This window comes from Salmo salar, chromosome 16 (assembly GCF_965601325.2).
Source record: "Salmo salar chromosome 16, fSalSal1, whole genome shotgun sequence".
Taxonomy (NCBI): domain Eukaryota; kingdom Metazoa; phylum Chordata; class Actinopteri; order Salmoniformes; family Salmonidae; genus Salmo; species Salmo salar.
The window spans coordinates 14,996,779-15,016,647 of NC_138306.1; positions in this window are offsets into that span (position 1 = coordinate 14,996,779).

Consider the following 19,869-nt stretch of genomic DNA (forward strand, 5'->3'; position numbering starts at 1 on the left):
ACTCACATCATGTTCTATATGTTTTTGTCATCAGACTGAAAAATAGAACTTCATGCTTTTGAAAGTTATGCGTGATTGACCACAGATTTACCTCTTGGAATCCAAGTTTATTGACCACTACCACAAGTTTATCAGAATCAATTTACCTCCTATTGTTCCAATGTCAATGAATGAACCATGGGTAACGTTAATTACACCTATAATCAGTTGTGACGTGTCATTCAGGGCAAAAAATATAAATATATATAATATAATAAAAATAATAATTTTGCACGTTATTTTAGCATTAATACATGTCACATCAGTTTGCAAACAATGTAAACAAAAATCATAATTGAGTTAATAAAGCCACATGCAAACATGGTCTCTTTTTTGCTTTCTTGAGTAAGGCAGCTCCAAAATGCATGTATTTTTCAGCCTAACTCAGTGCTTTCTGTGGTGGTGGGGCAGCCAGTGGAAAATACAGAGAGTAGGGGTTTGTAATGTTCTCTAGTTGCGCCGTGATTGGCTTAGTGTTCTGTCACTCATGGGGACACTATAGACTTACATTAGAAGTGCCCATCCAAGAAGGCTCAAGGTCATTGGCCACAGATAAAATAATGTCAAATCACGTTATATCTACCGTAGCTTTGATTGGATTGATCATGTCAACATACTTTCAAAATCTTAACTAGCAATCTAGACAAGCAGTCATCATCATGAATCAAGTTGACAATCTACTGGCAAATCCTTTTTCAAACCTTGTCATATGAAGAGAAATTATAGATAAAATGTATCGGTGCTCATCGGCCATTGGACATAAACATTACACAACAAGTTGGAAATCGCAAATTCAACAATGAGTGCTGAGGCGTGATAGCAAACTCAGGTTCCATCCCAGGCTGTGTCACAGCCGGCCGTGACCGGGAGATGGCGCACAATTGGCCTAGCGTCGTCCAGGTTAGGGGAGGGTTTGGACGGCCAGGAGTTCCTTGTCTCATCGTGCGTTAGCGACTCCTTGTGGCAGACTGGGCACCTGCAAGCTTACTTTGGTCGTCAATTCGACGGTGTTTCCTCCGACACATTTGTCACGAACCGGCTCAACGTTCGTAACAAAAGGGAGACAACGTGGAGACAAGGAATAACAAAATATATATTTATTAACTAAGGTAACTTAAATGCAATTAACAATGGTGTGTGTAATCAGTAATCAGTAGTGTAAGTGAGTGTTTTGCATGCATAAATGTGATAATGCGGGGTTTTGAAAGGTGTCAAAGCAAACAACCAAAAAGCCACAAAAATACCACAACAAAATCTATGAAGGGGTCTGCATGGAGAGAGTCTCTCCTATGAATGTGGCAGAGATCTATTTATCCTGGGACACACCCGGGCCCAGGTGTTTCCCATGTAGCTGACGACCCTCCCAACTCCGCCCACCAGCATCCTAATAAGGAAACAATAGCAAAGAGAGAAAATATGGCAGACAGAGTGGGAGGGTCGTCACACATTGGTGCAGCTGGATTCCAGGTTAAGCGAGCAGTGTGTCAAGAAGCAGTGAGGCTTGGCTCTTGACTTTCACCGAGTCCGTAGGGGAGTTGCAGCGATGAGACCAGATCGTAACTTCTGGCCCATGGCGTTGCATGTGAATGTTTCAACTTTTAAATTTTCTCCCAAATTTCATGATATCCAATTGGTAAAGTTTGAATACGTTGGCCATGCTGTCAATCCAGCATGACTTCTGCCACGTTCAAAACAACTGGAAACTTGGAACTGGGAAATCTCAGACTTCAGTGAGTTCAAGACAACTGGGAACTCTGAAAAAAACTAGCTCCGACTAGGGAAATACGGAAAATTATTTTTAACGCTCATCCAACTTGGAATTACAAATCGGGAACTCTGACCTCTTTCTAGGGCTCACAAGAAGGACCGCCGCGCCTCTTGTTCAAGTGACCACAACAGAACGAGATGAGTCCAAAAATGTCTTGTATGCTGCTGCATAAATGATGTAATATGCCAGTGAGATATGTATACTGTAGCTAAAAAAGTAATACTAAGTGTATGTTGTGTAGTAAGCTGTTAGTAGCTCATGTGCCTCACCCTAATCATTTGGCCACTTTCCCCCCTCATAATTTAGTCTACTGTTCTGACTTGTTGGTGCACATGTAGCCTTATAGCCTGATTTAGATAAATATAATCATCAAAGTGCTGAACAAATAGTTATTGACTATGTCTGTCCTAACTCGGATTTCCTCTTATCCGCTCGTCATTCCCTTATGCCATAGTTTGTGCATCTCAATTGTCAGCAGAAACAACATTTATTTAAGCAAGTCAGCCATTTCAGCTATGTTTTTAAAAAAGGCAGATAATGAGGCTGAATGAACTGTTTCGCTGCCAGACAAGGCTCTGCTGATAGCCAGGTGTAGCGGTGGTAAGGATTCACTCCAGGGTGCGGAAAATAAAGTTCTGCTGTTGGGACAGCTTTATGTAGGCCCAAACAGTTTTGTGGGCACCAGTTGTCACCGTTATCCTCTCTGCCAGTAAGGCTAGTTTCCTGAATTTCCGCCTGTCTGACGTGCCCAAAGTAAACTGCCTGTTACTCAGGCCCAAAAGCTAGGATATGCATATAATTGGTAGAAGTGGATAGAACACACTCTAAAGTTTCTAAAACTGTTAAAATAGTGTCTGTGAGTATAGCAGAACTGATATAGCAGGCGAAAACCCAAGGAAAATTGATCCAGATTTTTTGGGGGGAGCTCAGTATGACTTCCAATCCACTGAAAGATCTAATTTCCATCTCCCAGATTGTAGTTCCTATGGCTTCCACTAGATGTCAACAGTCTTTATACAAGGTTTTAGGCTTGTTTTTTTTAATGAAGAAGTATTTGTAGTCGTTCCAAGTTGATCGCCAGGGCAAAAGTAGTCTTTTTGCATGCGTGAACATGGGCGCGCTCTTCATTCTTTTCCTTTGCTATTGAACATAGTAATCTCCATCTGAAATATGATCATTTATTTAGATATTAGACAACCTGAGGATTAATAAAAAACATTGTTTTACTCGTTTGGACGAACTTTGCTGGTAACTTTTTGGAATCCTTTGTAACCCTGTTGAAGGACTGGATTATTGAATTCAATGGCGCCAACTAAACGGCATTTTTAGGATATAAAGAAAGACTTTATCGAACAAAATGACCATTCATTGTGTAGCTGGGACCCTTGGGATTGCAAACAGAGGAAGATCTTCAAAAGTAAGTGATGTATTTTATCGCTGTTTTGTGATTTTGTGTCGTCTGTGCTGGTTTGAAAAGGATGTTGTTGTGGGGCGCTGTCCTCAGACAATCGAAAGCTATGCTTTCGCCGTAAAGTCTTTTTGAAATCTGACAGCGCAATATCCTTGCGATTTTGTATATTTAATTTGGCGTGCTCCGATTTCACCGGATGTTGTCGAATTTGATCCCGCTAGCGGGATCTCCGCTCTAAGAGTGTCACGTCCTGGCCAGTATAAGGTTAATTGTTTTTGTAGTTTGGTCAGGACGTGGCAGAGGATATTTGTTTTATGTGGTTCGGGGTGGTGTGTTTGTGTAAAGGGTGTTTGATTTAGTATTTCCGGGTTTTTGGATGATGGTCTATGTGTTTGTATTCTATGGTTAGTCTGGTGTGTGTGTTTCTATGTTTGGTTAATTGGGGTTGGGACTCTCAGTTGAAGGCAGGTGTTGTCTATCTGCCTTTGATTGAGAGTCCCATATATTAGGGTGTGTTAGTGTGTGTGATTTGTGGATGATTGTTCTGAGTTTAGCCTTGTGCCTTACCAGACTGTCTGTATTTCGTTCGGTCATTTGTTTTGTTATTTTGGAAGTTCATTTTGGAAGTTAATAAATCTCAAGATGAGCATACACATACCTGCTGTGTTTTGGTCCTCTTCTCTCCAGTACGACATTTTCAAGGATGAGTACGACTTATTTTATGACAGAATCACCCACCAACTATGGACCAAGCAGCAGAAGAAGGAGCAGAGGGACTTCGAGTTGGACTGGCGGGAGAAGTGGACCTGGGAGGAAGTTCTGGATGGGGCCGGACCTTGGCACCAGGCTGAGGATTATCGCCGCCCGCAGTGGGAAATTGAGGCAGCCAAGGCAGAGAGGCGGAGGTACGAGGCCAAGTACGCGCTGAGGGAGAAGCACGAGAGGCACCCCCAAGAATTTTTTTGGGGGGGGCACACGGGTAGTTTGGCTAGGCGTAAGAAGAGCCGGAAGCCAGCTACCCGTGGTTATATGGAGGAGCGTATGGGGTGGAGAGCGCTATGTTTCGCTGAGGAGCGCACTATTTCACCCATACGCACGCACAGTCCAGTGCGCGTTATTCCAGCCCCTCGCAGGTGCCGTGCTAGAGCGGGCATCCAGCCTGGTAGGAGGATGCCTGCGCAGCGCATCTGGTCGCCGGTACGCCTCCAAGGACCAGGCTACCCAACTCCCGCTCTACGCACGGCTACCATCAGGCCCCTGCACAGCCCAGTCTGCCCTGTACGAGCACCCCGCTCGTACAGGGCTACTAGTTCCATCCAGCCAAGACGGGTTGTGCAGGAGGTAAGATCGAGACCGACTGTGCGCCTCCATAGCCCTGGGTTTCCAGCTCCTGTCTCTCGTGCGGACCCGGAAGTGCGTCAACCCAGTCCGACTCGTCCTGTTCCCGCTCCCCGCACTAGCCTGGAGGTGCGTGTTCATAATCTGGTAAGCCCAGTACCAGCACCACGCACCAGGCTACAAGTGCGTCAACCCAGCCACGCCAGTCAACAGTCACCAGAGCTGCCCGCCAGTCAACAGTCGTCAGAGCTGCCCGCCAGTCAACAGTCGTCAGAGCTGCCCGCCAGTCAACAGTCGTCAGAGCTGCCCGCCAGTCAACAGTCGTCAGAGCTGCCCGCCAGTCAACAGTCGTCAGAGCTGCCCGCCAGTCAACAGTCGCCAGAGCGGCCAGACTGCAGCTCAACAGTCGCCAGAGAGGCCAGACTGCGCTGAACTGCCGGAGTGGCCAGACTGCGCTGAACTGCCGGAGTGGCCAGACTGCGCTGAACTGCCGGAGTGGCCAGACTGCGCTGAACTGCCGGAGTGGCCAGACTGCGCTGAACTGCCGGAGTGGCCAGACTGCGCTGAACTGCCGGAGTGGCCAGACTGCGCTGAACTGCCGGAGTGGCCAGACTGCCCTGAACTGCCCGAGTGGCCAGACTGCCCTGAACTGCCCGAGTGGCCAGACTGCCCTGAACTGCCCGAGTGGCCAGACTGCCCTGAACTGCCCGAGTGGCCAGACTGCCCTGAACTGCCCGAGTGGCCAGACTGCCCTGAACTGCCCGAGTGGCCAGACTGCCCTGAACTGCCCGAGTGGCCAGACTGCCCTGAACTGCCCGAGTGGCCAGACTGCCCTGAACTGCCCGAGTGGCCAGACTGCCCTGAACTGCCCGAGTGGCCAGACTGCCCTGAACTGCCCGAGTGGCCAGACTGCCCTGAACTGCCCGAGTGGCCAGACTGCCCAGACTGTCCCGAGTTGCCAGACTGTCCCGAACTGCCAGACTGGCCCGACTGCCCCCCGGCGATGCCAGACTGGCCCGACTGCCCCCCGGCGATGCCAGAGTGGCCCGACTGCCCCGACAGCCTGGAACGGCCTGAGCCGGAGCCACCTCCAGAAATAGGTGGGTTGGGGAGGGGGGGTGTAGCACAGTGCCGTCGTTGACGGCAGCCACCCTCCCTTCCCTCCCTTTAGAAAAGGGGAATTTTTTTTGGTGTTGCTTGGGGTTATTTTTTGTTAAGGTGCTTCTGGGGTAGCACCTTTAAGGGGGGGGTACTGTCACGTCCTGGCCAGTATAAGGTTAATTGTTTTTGTAGTTTGGTCAGGACGTGGCAGAGGGTATTTGTTTTATGTGGTTCGGGGTGGTGTGTTTGTGTAAAGGGTGTTTGATTTAGTATTTCTGGGTTTTTGGTTGATGGTCTATGTGTTTGTATTCTATGGTTAGTCTGGTGTGTGTGTTTCTATGTTTGGTTAATTGGGGTTGGGACTCTCAGTTGAAGGCAGGTGTTGTCTATCTGCCTTTGATTGAGAGTCCCATATATTAGGGTGTGTTTGTGTGTGTGATTTGTGGGTGATTGTTCTGAGTTTAGCCTTGTGCCTTACCAGACTGTCTGTATTTCGTTCGGTCATTTGTTTTGTTATTTTGTACGTTCATTTTGGAAGTTAATAAATCTCAAGATGAGCATTCACATACCTGCTGCGTTTTGGTCCTCCATTACCGACGACAAGCGTGACAAAGAGGTTTTAAAGTGCAATGAATGTATTGTTTAGTGAGTGTTGTGTTGTGGCTTTGCTGGCATGCATAATAAAAAAATCTAAAAACATTTGCCCCACCAAGATTTACATGCTAAAATCGCCACTGCCGGTAATACATAGTACTCAGTACTGTACAGTGGTTCTTCCTTTAAAAGTTTTGAGCTTATGACGCAACCGCTTGTAGTAGATGGTGGCAGATTGTGGTAAATTGCATCATTCTGGTAACAATGGCAGATACTTAAATAATGTGCCATAGAATTCTGCGGCACCCCACAAGCTGTGCTGCAATAAGTCGCAACTTGTAAGGAAGAACCACTGTAGCTAATTGCATTTTAATTGCATAGTAATGGAGTTTTTGCCTTTACAAAAAAGGAATAGGGACTTTTCCTTATTCCACTACCATAATAACTTCAACCACTCAACCCCATTACTATGCTATTAGAAAATACTTATGTAACAACAATGTTGTGACTGTACAGTCCTGGCCAAAAGTTTTGAGAATTACAGAAATATTAATTTTCACAAAGTTTGCTGCTTCAGTGTCTTTAGATATTTTTGTCAGATGTTACTATGGAATACTGAAGTATAATTACAAGCATTTCATACGTGTCAAAGGCTTTTATTGACAATTACATGAAGTTGATGCAAAGAGTCAATATTTGCAGTGTTGACCCTTCTTTTTCAAGACCTCTGCAATCTGCCCTGGCATGCTGTCAATTAACTTCTGGGCCACATCCTAACTGATGGCAGCCCATTCTTGCATAATCAATGCTTGGAGTTTGTCAGAATTTGTGAGTTTTTGTTTGTCCACCTGCCTCTTGAGGATTGACCACAAGTTCTCAATGGGATTAAGGTCTGGGGAGTTTCCTGGCCATGGACCCAAAATATTGATGTTTTGTTCCCCGAGCCACTTAGTTATCACTTTTGCCTTATGGCAAGGTGCTCCATCATGCTGGAAAAGGCATTGTTCGTCACCAAACTGTTCCTGGATGGTTGGGAGAAGTTGCTCTCGGGGGATGTGTTGGTACCATTCTTTATTCATGGCTGTGTTCTTAGGCAAAATTGTGAGTAAGGCCACTCCCTTGGCTGAGAAGCAAAAACCCTGTACCTTTTGCAGAATATCAGTCTGTCCCTGATGTTTTTCCTGGAGAGAAGTGGCTTCTTTGCTGCCCTTCTTGACACCAGGCCGTCCTCCAATAGTCTTCGCCTCACTGTGCGTGCAGATGCACTCACACCTGCCTGCTGCCATTTCTGAGCAAGCTCTGTACTGGTGGTGCCCTGATCCCGCAGCTGAATCAACTTTAGGAGATGGTCCTGGTGCTTGCTGGACTTTCTAGGGCGCCCTGAAGCCTTCTTCACAACAATTGAACCGCTCTCCTTGAAGTTCTTGATGATCCGATAAATGATTGATTTAGGTGCAATCTTACTGGCAGCAATATCCTTGCCTGTGAAGCCCTTTTTGTGCAAAGCAATGATGACGGCACGTGTTTCCATGCAGGTAACCATGTTTGACAGAGGAAGAACAATGATTCCTAGCACCACCCTCCTTTTGAAGCTTCCAGTCTGTTATTCGAACTCAATCAGCATGACAGAGTGATCTCCAGCCTTGTCCTCATCAACACTCACACCTGTGTTAACGAGAGAATCACTGACATGATGTCAGCTGGTCCTTTTGTGGCAGGGCTGAAATGCAGTGGAAATGTTTTTGGGGATTCAGTTCATTTGCATGGCAAATAGGGAATTTGCAATTAATTGCAATTCATCTGATCACTCTTCATAACATTCTGGAGTATATGCAAATTGCCATCATACAAACTGAGGCAGCAGACTTTGTGAAAATTAATATTTGTGTCATTCTCAAAACTTCTGGCCACGACTGTAGTAACAAGATAGCGCTGCAGTGGATGGTTTCCGTCTTATGGGCTCCTGACTAATTCTGCTATTGTTTGTGTTACGCTGATCTTAACTTTTTGTGTGCATAATGTCTCCGCCATCATTTCCTATGACACTAAACAGCTTCTGGACATCAGTACAGCGATCACTAACCTCGATTTGGATGTACATTTCTACTTCAACGAGTTGGCAGTTCTGGATGTTCTGCTTACTCCGGACCGGGCCCTAATCCCCGGGACTCGAGAGAGGAAGTGGCAGCGAAAGAGAGGCAGGCAAGGCAGCATCCTGACGAGACTATGTCATTGAGTAAATCGACTGCCATTGCCCTCTGTTTTATTGGCGAACGTGCAGTCACTGGCGATCAAACTGGTTTAGCTCCGTTCGAGACTATCCTATCAACGGGACCTGAAGAGCTGTTTCCCAGAGTCGTGGCTGAATGACATGGATAGTCTTTATGAACAACATCTGGTGCACAATCTCTAATGTTAAGGAAGTCTAGAATTGTTGCTTGCCTAAGTTAGAATACATCATGATAAGCTGCAGACCATACTATTTACCAAGAGAGTTTTCATCTATATTTGTTGTAGCTGTCTACCAACGGGGCACACACTGGTTGAATCAACATTGTTTCCACATCATTTCAATAAAATTAAGTTGAACCAATGTGGAATAGATGTTGAATTGACGTCTGTGTCCATGGGTATTTACCACCACAAACCGATGCTGGCACTAAGACCGCACTTAACGAGTTGTATAGGATCATAAACAAACAATAAAATGCACATACAGAGGCAGCGTTTCTAATGGCCTGTGATATTAATGCAGGGACACTGAAATCCGTTTTACCACATTTTTACTGGCATGTCACCTGTGCAACTCTAAATCACTTTTACTCCTCACAGAGAAACGCATGCAAGGCCCTCCCTCGTCCTCACTTTGGCAAATCTGACCGTAACTCTATCCTCCTGCTTCCTGCTTACAAGCAAAAACTCAAATAGGAAGTAATTCTGGATGCTTAAAAGAAATCCCGCTACGACCTCCAATGAGCCATCAAACAGGCAAAGCATCAATACAGGACTAAGATCAAATCCTACTACGCCAGCTCTGATGCACGACGAATGTGGTAGGGCTTGCAAACTATCACGGATTACAAAGTTAAACCCAGCCGCGAGCTGCCCAATGACCCGAGCCTACCAGACAAACTAAATGCCATCTAAGCTTGCTTTGAGGCAAGCAACACTTGACCATGTATGCTGTTCCAGATGCTGGTTTGATCTCGCTCTACAGCTGCACCATTTAGAACATCTTGACTGGCTGCATCACAGCTTGGTACGGCAATGCAAGGCATCCAACCACAAGGCGCTACAGAGGGTGGTGAGTACGGCTCAGTACATCACTGGGGCTGATCTCCCTGCCATCCAGGACCTATATACCAGGCGGTGTCAGCGGAAGGCCCCAAAAATGGTCAAATACCCCAGCCACCCAAGTCATAGACTGTTTTCTCTGCTACCGCATGGCAAGTGGTACCAGTGCTCCAAGTCTGGAAACAATAGGACCCTGAACAGCTTCTACCCCCAAGTCATAAGACTGCTAAACAAGCTTGCTAAATAGCTAGTCAAAATAGCTAGTTACACGGACTACCTGCATTGACCCTTTTTTTGCACTAACTCTTTTGCACTGCCTCTATGTAGGACTCCACTCACACATACTTACACTGACACCCCAACACTCACATACACTACATACGCCCACACACACACATAACACATGCACACATGCATACTGACACCACACACACACTCACATTTTCACACACTCTGCTGCTACTGTCTATTATTTATCCTGCTGCCTAGTCTCTTTACCCCTACCTATATGTACGTAGCTATCTCAATTACATCGACTCGGTACTGGTACTCCTATTCTTTTTCTTTAACCCTGCATTGTTGGAAAAGGACCCTTAAGTAAGCATTTCACTGTTAGTCTAAATCAAATCAAATTGTATTGGTCAGATACACGTGGTTAGCAGATGTTATTGCGAGTGTAATGAAATGCTTGTGCTTCTACTTCCGACAGTGCAGCAATATCTAACAAGTAATATCTAACAATTCCACAACAGATACCTAATACACACACATCTAAAGTAAAGGAATGGAATAAGAATATATAAATATAAATATATGGATAAGCAATGACAGAGCAGCATAGGCAAGATGCAATAGATAGTATAGAATACAGTGTATATATATATATATATATATATATATATATATATATATATGAGATGAGTAATGCAGATATGCAAACATTATTAAAGTGGCATTATTAAAGTGGCCAATGATTTCAAGTCTGTATGTAGGCAGCAGCCTCTCTGTGCTAGTGATTCCTGTTTAACAGTCTGATGGCCTTGAGATAAAAGCTGTTTTTCAGTCTCTCGGTCCCAGCTTTGATGCACCTGTACTGACCTCACCTTCAGGATGGTAGCCGGGTGAACAGGCAGTGGCTGAGGTGTTTGTTGTCCTTGATGATCTTTTTGAAAACTCTGTTTATTCTGTTTTACACACATCAGATAACACAAAACAATATAAATAATATATTCAACTTGAAAAAATAATAGCTATAAAAATACTGAATAGCTATAAAGATACTGTACTTTAGACAAGTTAAACACACCGGGCAGAAGGCTACAAAGGTTGAAGGGCAACTGTAGTACAGGGAGAGAGCGGACACCTCACCATTGTTCCTGTAAACAGACAAATGACGGGTGGAGAAATGCACGGGTGGAGAAATGACGGGTGGAGAAATGCAACCACTCACACTCACAGAAAGTCATGGCCACAGACCGACCATCCACTGGACCAAATATAAAGTTTAAAATGCTTTTTCTTCTTCTTTTTTTATGTAAGTGTGAACAAAATAAAAAACAGGGCAAAACAAGCTCACATTTTAGCCTCTTACAGGGCAAGATGAACAAGGCATCCGCAAGTCAAATTCAATAAGAATCAATATACACATCATCAACCTTAATGTCCCCCCAAAAAAACACAAAGAAATGCTCATCCAACCCTTAAGTCACAGGGGAGTCAAATACAGACTTATTTTTGTTTTAATATGAATGCCATCAGAGGATGGACTGTTTAAAGTAAGACCGTAATGGAGCCCAAGCCTCATAAAACAGTTTGGGGTTCCCACGTGTATTGAATTACATTTTTTTCTAATTTCAGAGAGCAGAACACATCTCCCACCCAATATTTATAAGATGGGGGAACTGCCATATTCCAGTTCTGGAGTATTAGCTGTCTAGCTAAAAGAGTTGTATAAGCAACAGTGTCCGACTGAATTCTTAACTGGGGGGTACCTATGGGCAGTATTCCAAAAAGGGCTGCAAGGGGAGACAAATCTATAACAGTGCCATATATATCAGATAAACATTTAAATATTAATTCCCAGAAACCTGACAGTTTGTGACAGCCCCAAAACATATGATACAGTGTGGCTTGTTCTCTTTTACATCGGACACAGGTAGGATCAAATTCAGAGAATATTCTTCCAAGTTTGGCATATACATCTGAAATTGTACCCCTAGGAAGCTAGTTTGGCTCAAATATGCTCTCTGTAGCTGTATTCGCTGGCCTATGGGGAAATTCAGGTGTTTTAGCTCTGACAAAGTTCCTAGTCTGGAAATAGCGGAAGAAGTGGGATTGGGGAGGTTGAACTTTTCCTGTATAATCAAAGAATAATTAGGCTAGTGAGGAGAGGCCCAGTGAGTGCCAGATGCCAAAAGCCCCATAATTTAAAGCCGCGAAGCCTAAAGGCTGAACAGAACTGATTCCAAATTTGAAGAGACAATTGGGTTGACACACCTTTTGCCTAGGGGCACTGGGAGAGACAAGCACAACACAGAAGAAAGTGCAGCAGGTTTACACGATTCAGACTCCATCTGGACCCAGAGTGGTCTTGGGTCAGTAGGATAAGTCTGCAGTCAGTACAGAAGGGCTCTGAAATGTGCAGCCCAATAGTATGTTTGAAAACTAAACCACCCAATTCCTTAGGCTTCTGTAAATGTTTTCTACCAATCTGTGGTACCTTGCCATCCCAAATAAAATACAGGAATGTTTGATATAGTGAATTAAAAAAAGATTTTGGGATAGAAATGTGTAAACATTGAAATAAATATAAACATTTGGGCAACACATTAATTTTAATGACATGAATCCTTCCAATAAGAGAAAGAGGTAGAGACTTCCAAAAAGTAAAAAATTGTTTCAAACTGTCTGCTAGAGCAACAATGTTTTCCTTAAACAAATTTGAATATTTACTTGTCACTTTAATTCCCAAGTAGGTTAATTGATCCCGGACAATCCTAAACTGAAAGCTTGTAAAAGAGCACTTTAAAGCAGCCTTATTTACAGGAAAAAGTTCACTCTTGCCTAGATTCAGCTTGTACCCTGAGATTGATCCAAACTTTTTAAGAATAGATCATGTTAAGAATAGATCATGTATATTATAGCTAGAATAGATAAGGTAATGAGGTATCAGGGTTGGAGATAAACAAAACGAGGTCGTCAGCATATAGCGAGACTTTCTGCTCTAAGCTCGTCCTGATTATACCTTGAACGGCATCATTAGAGCGCAGTGTGACGGCGAGGGGCTCAATTGCCAAAGCAAACAATAAGGGGGAGAGTGGACAACCCTGTCTGGATCCGCGGTGCAAGGGAAAATAGTCAAAGGACAAGTTGTTAGTCTGTACTGAAGCAATGGGAGAAAAATAAAGAATCTTTATTCACGCAATGAATTTGGGGCCAAAGCCAAATCTATAAAGGGCAGCTGTTAGGTAGTCCCACTCACTGGTCAAAAGCTTTTTCCGCATCGAGCGAGACCACCACCTCCGGGTCCTCCGGTAGAGAGCTCATCAAATTCAGATTGGAGTAGCTGGTGTTCTTTATGTAGATCAGAGGAAGGATCTGTAGCATACTTCTCATCTAATGTAGCTATGGCTATCGCTCAGGTCTCGAAGCCGCTGAGAGTGAGCTTTGTTTTTGTTGGCTGTATAAGAAATCATTTAGCCGCATAGGTATGCTTTGAGAGACTCCCATATGGTAGAGCAGGACATATAGTTGAAGTCGGAAGTTTACATACACTTAGGTTGGAGTCATTAAAACTCGTTTTTCAACCACTCCACACATTTCTTGTTATCAAACTATAGTTTTGGCAAGTCGGTTAAGACACCTACTTGGTGCATGACACAAGTAATTTTTCCAACAATTGTTTACAGACCGATTATTTCACAATTCCAGTGGGTCACTAAGTTGACTGTGCCTTTAAACAGCTTGGAAAATTCCAGGAAATGATGTCATGGCTTTAGAAGCTTCTGAAAGGATAATTGACATAATTTGAATCAATTGGAGGTGTACCTGTGGATGAATTTCAAGGCCTACCTTCAAACTCAGTGCCTCTTTGCTCGACATCATGGGAAAATCAAAAGAAATCAGCCAAGATTTCAGAAGCAAAATTGTAGACCTCCACAAGTCTGGTTCATCGTTGGGAGCATTTTCCAAACGCCTGAAGGAACCACGTTCATCTGTACAAACAATAGTACACAAGTATAAACACCATGGGACCACGCAGCTGTCATACAACTCAGGAAGGAGACGCGTTCTGTCTCCTAGAGATGAATGTACTTTGGTGCGAAAAGTGCAAATCAATCCCAAAACAACAGCAAAGGACCTTGTGAAGATGCTGAAGGAAACAGGTGCAAAAGTATCTATATCCACAGTAAAATGAGTCCTATATCAAAATAACCTGAAAGGCCGCTCAGCAAGGAAGAAGCCACTGCTCCAAAACCGCCATAAAAAAACCAGACTACGGTAAAGCAAGTGCACATGGGGACAAAGATTGTACTTTTTGGAGAAATGTCCTCTGGTCTGATGAAACAAAAATAGAACTGTTTGGTCATAACATTTGGAGGAAAAAGGGGGAGGCTTGCAAGCCGAAGAACACCATCCCAACCGTGAAACACAGGGGTGGCAGCATCATGTTGTGGGGGTGCTTTGCTGCAGGAGGGACTTGTGCACTTCACAAAATAGATGGCATCATGAGGGAGGAAAATGATGTGGATATATTGAAGCAACATCTCAAGACATCAGTCAGGAAATTAAAGCTTGGTCGCAAATGGGTCTTCCAAATGGACAATGACCCCAAGCATACTTCCAAAGTTGTGGCAAAATGGCTTAAGGACAACAAAGTCAAGGTATTGGAGTGGCCATCACAAAGCCCTGACCTCAATCCCATAGAAAATGTGTGGGCAGAACTGAAAAAACGTGTGCGAGCAAGAAGGCCTACAAACCTGACTCAGTTACACCAGCTCTGTCAAGAGGAATGGGCCAAAATTCACCCAACTTATTGTGGGAAGCTTGTGGAAGGCTACCCGAAACGTTTCACCCAGGTTAAACAATTTAAAGGTAACGCTACCAAATACTAATTGAGTGTATGTAAACTTCTGACCCACTGGGAATGCGATGAAAGAAATAAAAGCTGAAATAAATCATTCTCTCTACTATTATTCTGACATTTCACATTCTTAAAATAAAGTGGTGATACTAACTGACATAAGACAGGGAATTTTTACTCAGATTAAATGTCAGGAATTGTGAAATCTGAGTTTAAATGTATTTGGCTAAGGTGTATGTACACTTCTGACTTCAACTGTACCTGGCATTGAATTCATTTCTAGGAATAAGGTGATTTCAGAAGAAATTAAATTGACAAACTCCTTTTCTGAGAGTAAAATGGGGTTAGGACGTCATTGATAACACATAGGAGGTTGCTGGGGAAACTCTAGCTCAAGCACTAATGGTGAATGGTCAGAAATAACAATACTCTCATAAGTATCATGAATCAAGGTAAGACCCAAGTGCAGACTGTGTGAAGTAACAATGTTTATTGTAACCACAGTGGCAGGCAAACGACAGGTCAAGGCAGGCAGGGGTCAATAATCCAGAGCAGAGGCCAAGGTACAGGACGACAGGCAGGCTCAGAGTCAGGGTCAGGTCAGGCAGAGGTCGGTAATCCAGAGGTGGAGCAAAGGTACAGGACGGCAGGCAGACTCAGGGACAGGCAGTGGTCAGGTGGGCGGGTACAGGGTCAGGAAAGGCAAAATCTGGGAGGACGAGAAAAAGAGAGACTAGGGCAAACCAGGCGCTGAGCCAAAATGCTGGTAGGCTTGCATAAACAAGACGAACTGGCAACAGACAGACAGAAAACATAGGTATAAATACACAGGGGATAATGGGGAAATGGGCGACACCTGGAAGGGGGTGGAGACAAGCACAAGGACAGGTGAAACAGATCAGGGCGTGACAATAAGTAGACCTCCAAAGGTTAGGCAGAAGTTTTTTGTCCAAAAAGAAGTCATCAATGCGGGAGAATGTTTGATGAATATGAGAAAAAAATGAATACTGTCTATCTGTACGGTGTAGGAAACGCCAGGCCTCACACATAGCATATTTCTGAAGAAAACATTGAATAAGCAGGGCACATTTAGATGGGCCTGTAGTTCTTCGTGAGGACTTGTCAAGAACTGGGGACATTGTATAGTTGAAATCCCCCCCTAAAATCAACGAATGGGAATCTAAATTGGGTATAGCAGATAAAAAGGTAGAAATGAAACTTGTCATCCCAATTGGGAGCATAAACACTAGCCAAAACAAGAGGGGTAGAAAACAGTTTACCGGTTACTATGACGTATCGTCCCTTAAGATCAGCAATAACCTCAGAAGCTACAAAGGGAGTAGATTTATCAACCAAAATGGCAGCACCTCTTGATTTACTATGAAAGTTAGAGTGGAAAAGTTGACCAAGCCAGTCCCTACGCATCCTAAAGTGCTCACCCGTCCTCAAGTAATTCTCTTATAGAAAAGCTAAATTTGCATTCAAACCCTTTAAGTGTGTCAGCACTTTCTTACGATTCACAGGGTTGTTAGCCCCTTTGATGTTCCATGAAATGTACTTGATCGTATACAATCCCTCCCGGTATACAACCCTGTCATTAGAGCACAGAGTGGAAAAGCAATGGATACCCAAAAACCACAGAATAACTTGTCTCAGAGTAATAATGTATGGTGTAAGATACTTGGAAAAAGTACAGGAAAAAAAACTAAAAAGAAGACAGAATGACAACATTAGAACTGAACAATTCAACCTCCTTCCTCCCCCCAACAGCCTCCTCCATCCCAAACAATACCTCCCCAAACGAGGTATAAGCCTAAATAGAACATGTTCTCTTCGCACAGTCTGTAAGAGTGTGGTGTTAAACCCAAACCCTCAGTCCCGCTCTTTAAAGTCGCGTTTTGTGTTAGTGGATCAAGCATCAAAAAGAGAGAAAAAATAAAAAGTGAATCCCGTGTACAATTGAAATTAGAAAAGCAACTCTTGTAGATGTATATAATTATATTCCCAGTCTTATAACAGGCATTGAGAGAGAAAATAAATAAAATGTATCAAGGCTCTCAACCAAAAACCTAATTTGAAGTAAGTGTAACCGATGTGAAATGGCTAGTTAGTTAGCGGGGGTGCGTGCTAATAGCGTTTCAATCGGTGACGTCACTCGCTCTGAGACTTGAAGTAGGGTTTCCCCTTGCGTTGCAAGGGCCGCGGCTTTTGTGGCGCGATGGGTAACGATGCTTCGGTGGGTGTCAGTTGTTGATGTGTGCAAGGGTCCCTGGTTCGAGCCCGGGTTGAGGCGAAGAGAGGGATGGAACCTACACTGTTACATTGATGCTGTTGACCCGGATCATTGGTTGCTGCGGAAAAAGGAGGAGGTCAAAGGGGGGTTGAGTGTAACCGATGTGAAATGGCTAGTTAGTTAGCGGTGGTGCGCGCTAATAGCGTTTCAATCGGTGACGTCACTCGCTCTGAGACTTGAAGTAGGGTTTCCCCTTGCGTTGCAAGGGCCGCGGCTTTTGTGGCGCGATGGGTAACGATGCTTCGTGGGGTGTCAGTTGTTGATGTGTGCAAGGGTCCCTGGTTCGAGCCCAGGTTGGGGCGAAGAGAGGGACGGAACCTACACTGTTACATAAGCAAATCGTAGTAAGACGACCAAAAAATAAAAAATATACAAATAATAATTGTTTAGTTGGATGATAGGACAAAAAGCGATGTATGTGCAACGTTGAAAGTTTGCTGGGCATAAATGACATTCAAAACCTTTAACATTGAAGTGAAGACCTCCAAAAACGTGTAGCCTCGGAACATTTACTGTTTACTGGGTCGGTACAAACAGATGCAGTAAACAAATAACCAAAAATATTTTGAGTCAGTGAGACACTATGTAAACAAACTGAATAGGTGAATGAGACAGCATGGAAACAAAGGAGTTACGTAAACCCTTAATACAATTAAATTAAAATTACTGAATGCTTGTAAGGCAAGCACACTAGATGATCAAAACATTAGATCACATCAAATAAGCCTGAGTCGCAGTCCATACTTCACACCTGGATGGTCCCGCAGTAGTCGTTTGACCTGCCCCAAAGCTGTGGCTGCCTGGACACAGTGGGGGAGTAGTCCTGGTAGATAGAGAAGCTCTGTCCTTGAAAGCTCAGAGTGATATTGCGGGCTCGTCTGAAAATCTCCATCTTCTCATGGAAAAGGTGCACTCAAAGAATGATGTCACGGGGCCTTCCACCATCCCGGGGCTTTGGGCGCAGTGACCAGTGGGCACGATCAATCAGGGGCTTCTCATCCATGGTAAGAACATCCTTCAGCAGCCCAGAAACGAAAACCGTGGCGTGAGGCATTTCCGCTAACTCTGGGACCGATACCAGTCTCAGGTTATTGCGGCGAGAGAATCCCTCTGAACTCACACAACTCTCATGTACCTTTTTCAGATCCACAGCCAGGTGTTTCACATCAGCCTCCAGGGAGGTAGTTAGGTCGGAGACAGTGGTAGCGGAGGTCTCCAGTGCTGCAATCGTTGTAGTATGCAACTCTGTTGTTGTTTTGAGTGATGTGATTGCTGGCACTGTCTCATTCCGCAGGATAGTTAGATCTGCTTTTAAAGTATCAGAAACCTCCTGTATTCGGGCCCAATCGTAGCAACTACCTCCGTTTTCATTTCAACTATCTCAGAGCATAGTAGTTTGATGACCTCGAGAATGTTCATTTCAGCGACGCCAGGCAAAGCCGCACCCCCGGGTAAAGTATGAGTCTCCGGGCCCTCAGACTCAGGAGAGGGTGTTGATAAGAGTGGTCTTGTAGGCCAGGTTTTCTCAAAGTCATGTTTTTGGCCTTGTGTTTTGTCGACATGCTGACATTCGAAAGCCAAGTAGTCTTGGGTATTATGAAAAGGGATCACCAAACTAATATTTGAAAATAAATACAGTTTTGCTGCAAAATTCACATAAACTTTAAGAATACTGTAGCAGCAAATGGAAAACACGTCAGTCGCACATTGCGCCCCTAGCGACCCCAACCTTGATGATCTTTTTGGCCTTCCTGTGACATCAGGTGCTGTAGGTGTCCTGGAGGGAAGGTAGTTTGCCCACGGTGATGCGTTGTGCAGACCGCACCACCCTCTGGAGAGCCCTGCGGTTGTGAGTGGTGCAGTTACTGTACCAGGCGGTGATACAGCCCGACAGGATACTCTCAATTGTGCATCTGTAAAAGTAGGTGAGGGTTTTAGGTGACAAGCCAAATTTATTCAGCCTTCTGAGGTTGAAGAGGCACTGTTGTGCCTTCTTCACCACACTGTCTGTGTGAGTGGACCATTTCAGTTTGTCCGTGATGTGTACGCCGAGGAACTTAAAACTTTCCACCTTCTCCACTGCTGTCCCATCGATGTGAATAGAGGGGTGCTCCCTCTGCTGTTTCCTGAAGTCCACGATCATCACCTTTGTTTTGTTGACATTGAGAGGTTATTTTCCTGACACCGCACTCTGAAAGCCTTCACCTCCTCCCTGTAGGCTGTCTCGTCATTGTTGGTAATCAAGCCTATTACTGTTGTGTCATCTGCAAACTTGATGATTGAGTTGGAGGTGTGCATGGCCACACAATCGTGGGTGAACAGGGAGTACAGGAGGGGGCTGAGCATGCACCCTTGTGGGGCCCCAGTGTTGAGGAACAGCAAAGTGTAGGTGTTTCCTACCTTCACCACCTGGGGGCAGCACGTCAAGAAGTTCAGGACCCAATTGCACAGGGCCTCAAGCTTAATGATGAGCTTGGAGGGTACTATGGTGTTGAATGCTGAGCTCTAGTCAATGAACAGCATTCTTACATAGGTATTCCTCTTGTCCAGATGGGATAGGGCTGTGTGCAGTGTGATGGCGATTGCATTGTCTGTGGACCTATTGAGGCGGTAAGCAAATTGAAGTGGGTCTAGGGTGACAGGTAAGGTGGAGGTGATATGATCTTTGACTAGTCAAAGCACTGACAGAAGTGAGTGCCACGGGGCGATAGTCATTTAGTTCAGTTACCTTTGCATTCTTGGGTACAGGAACAATGGTGGCCATCTTGAAGCATGTGGGGACAACAGACTGGGATAGGGAGAGATTGAATATGTCCGTAAACACACCAGCCAGCTGGTCTGCATGCTCTGAGGACACAGCTAGAGATGTCGTCTGGGCCGGCAGCCTTGCGAGGGTTAACACGTTTAAATGTTTTACTCGTGTCAGCCATGGAGATGGACAGCCCACA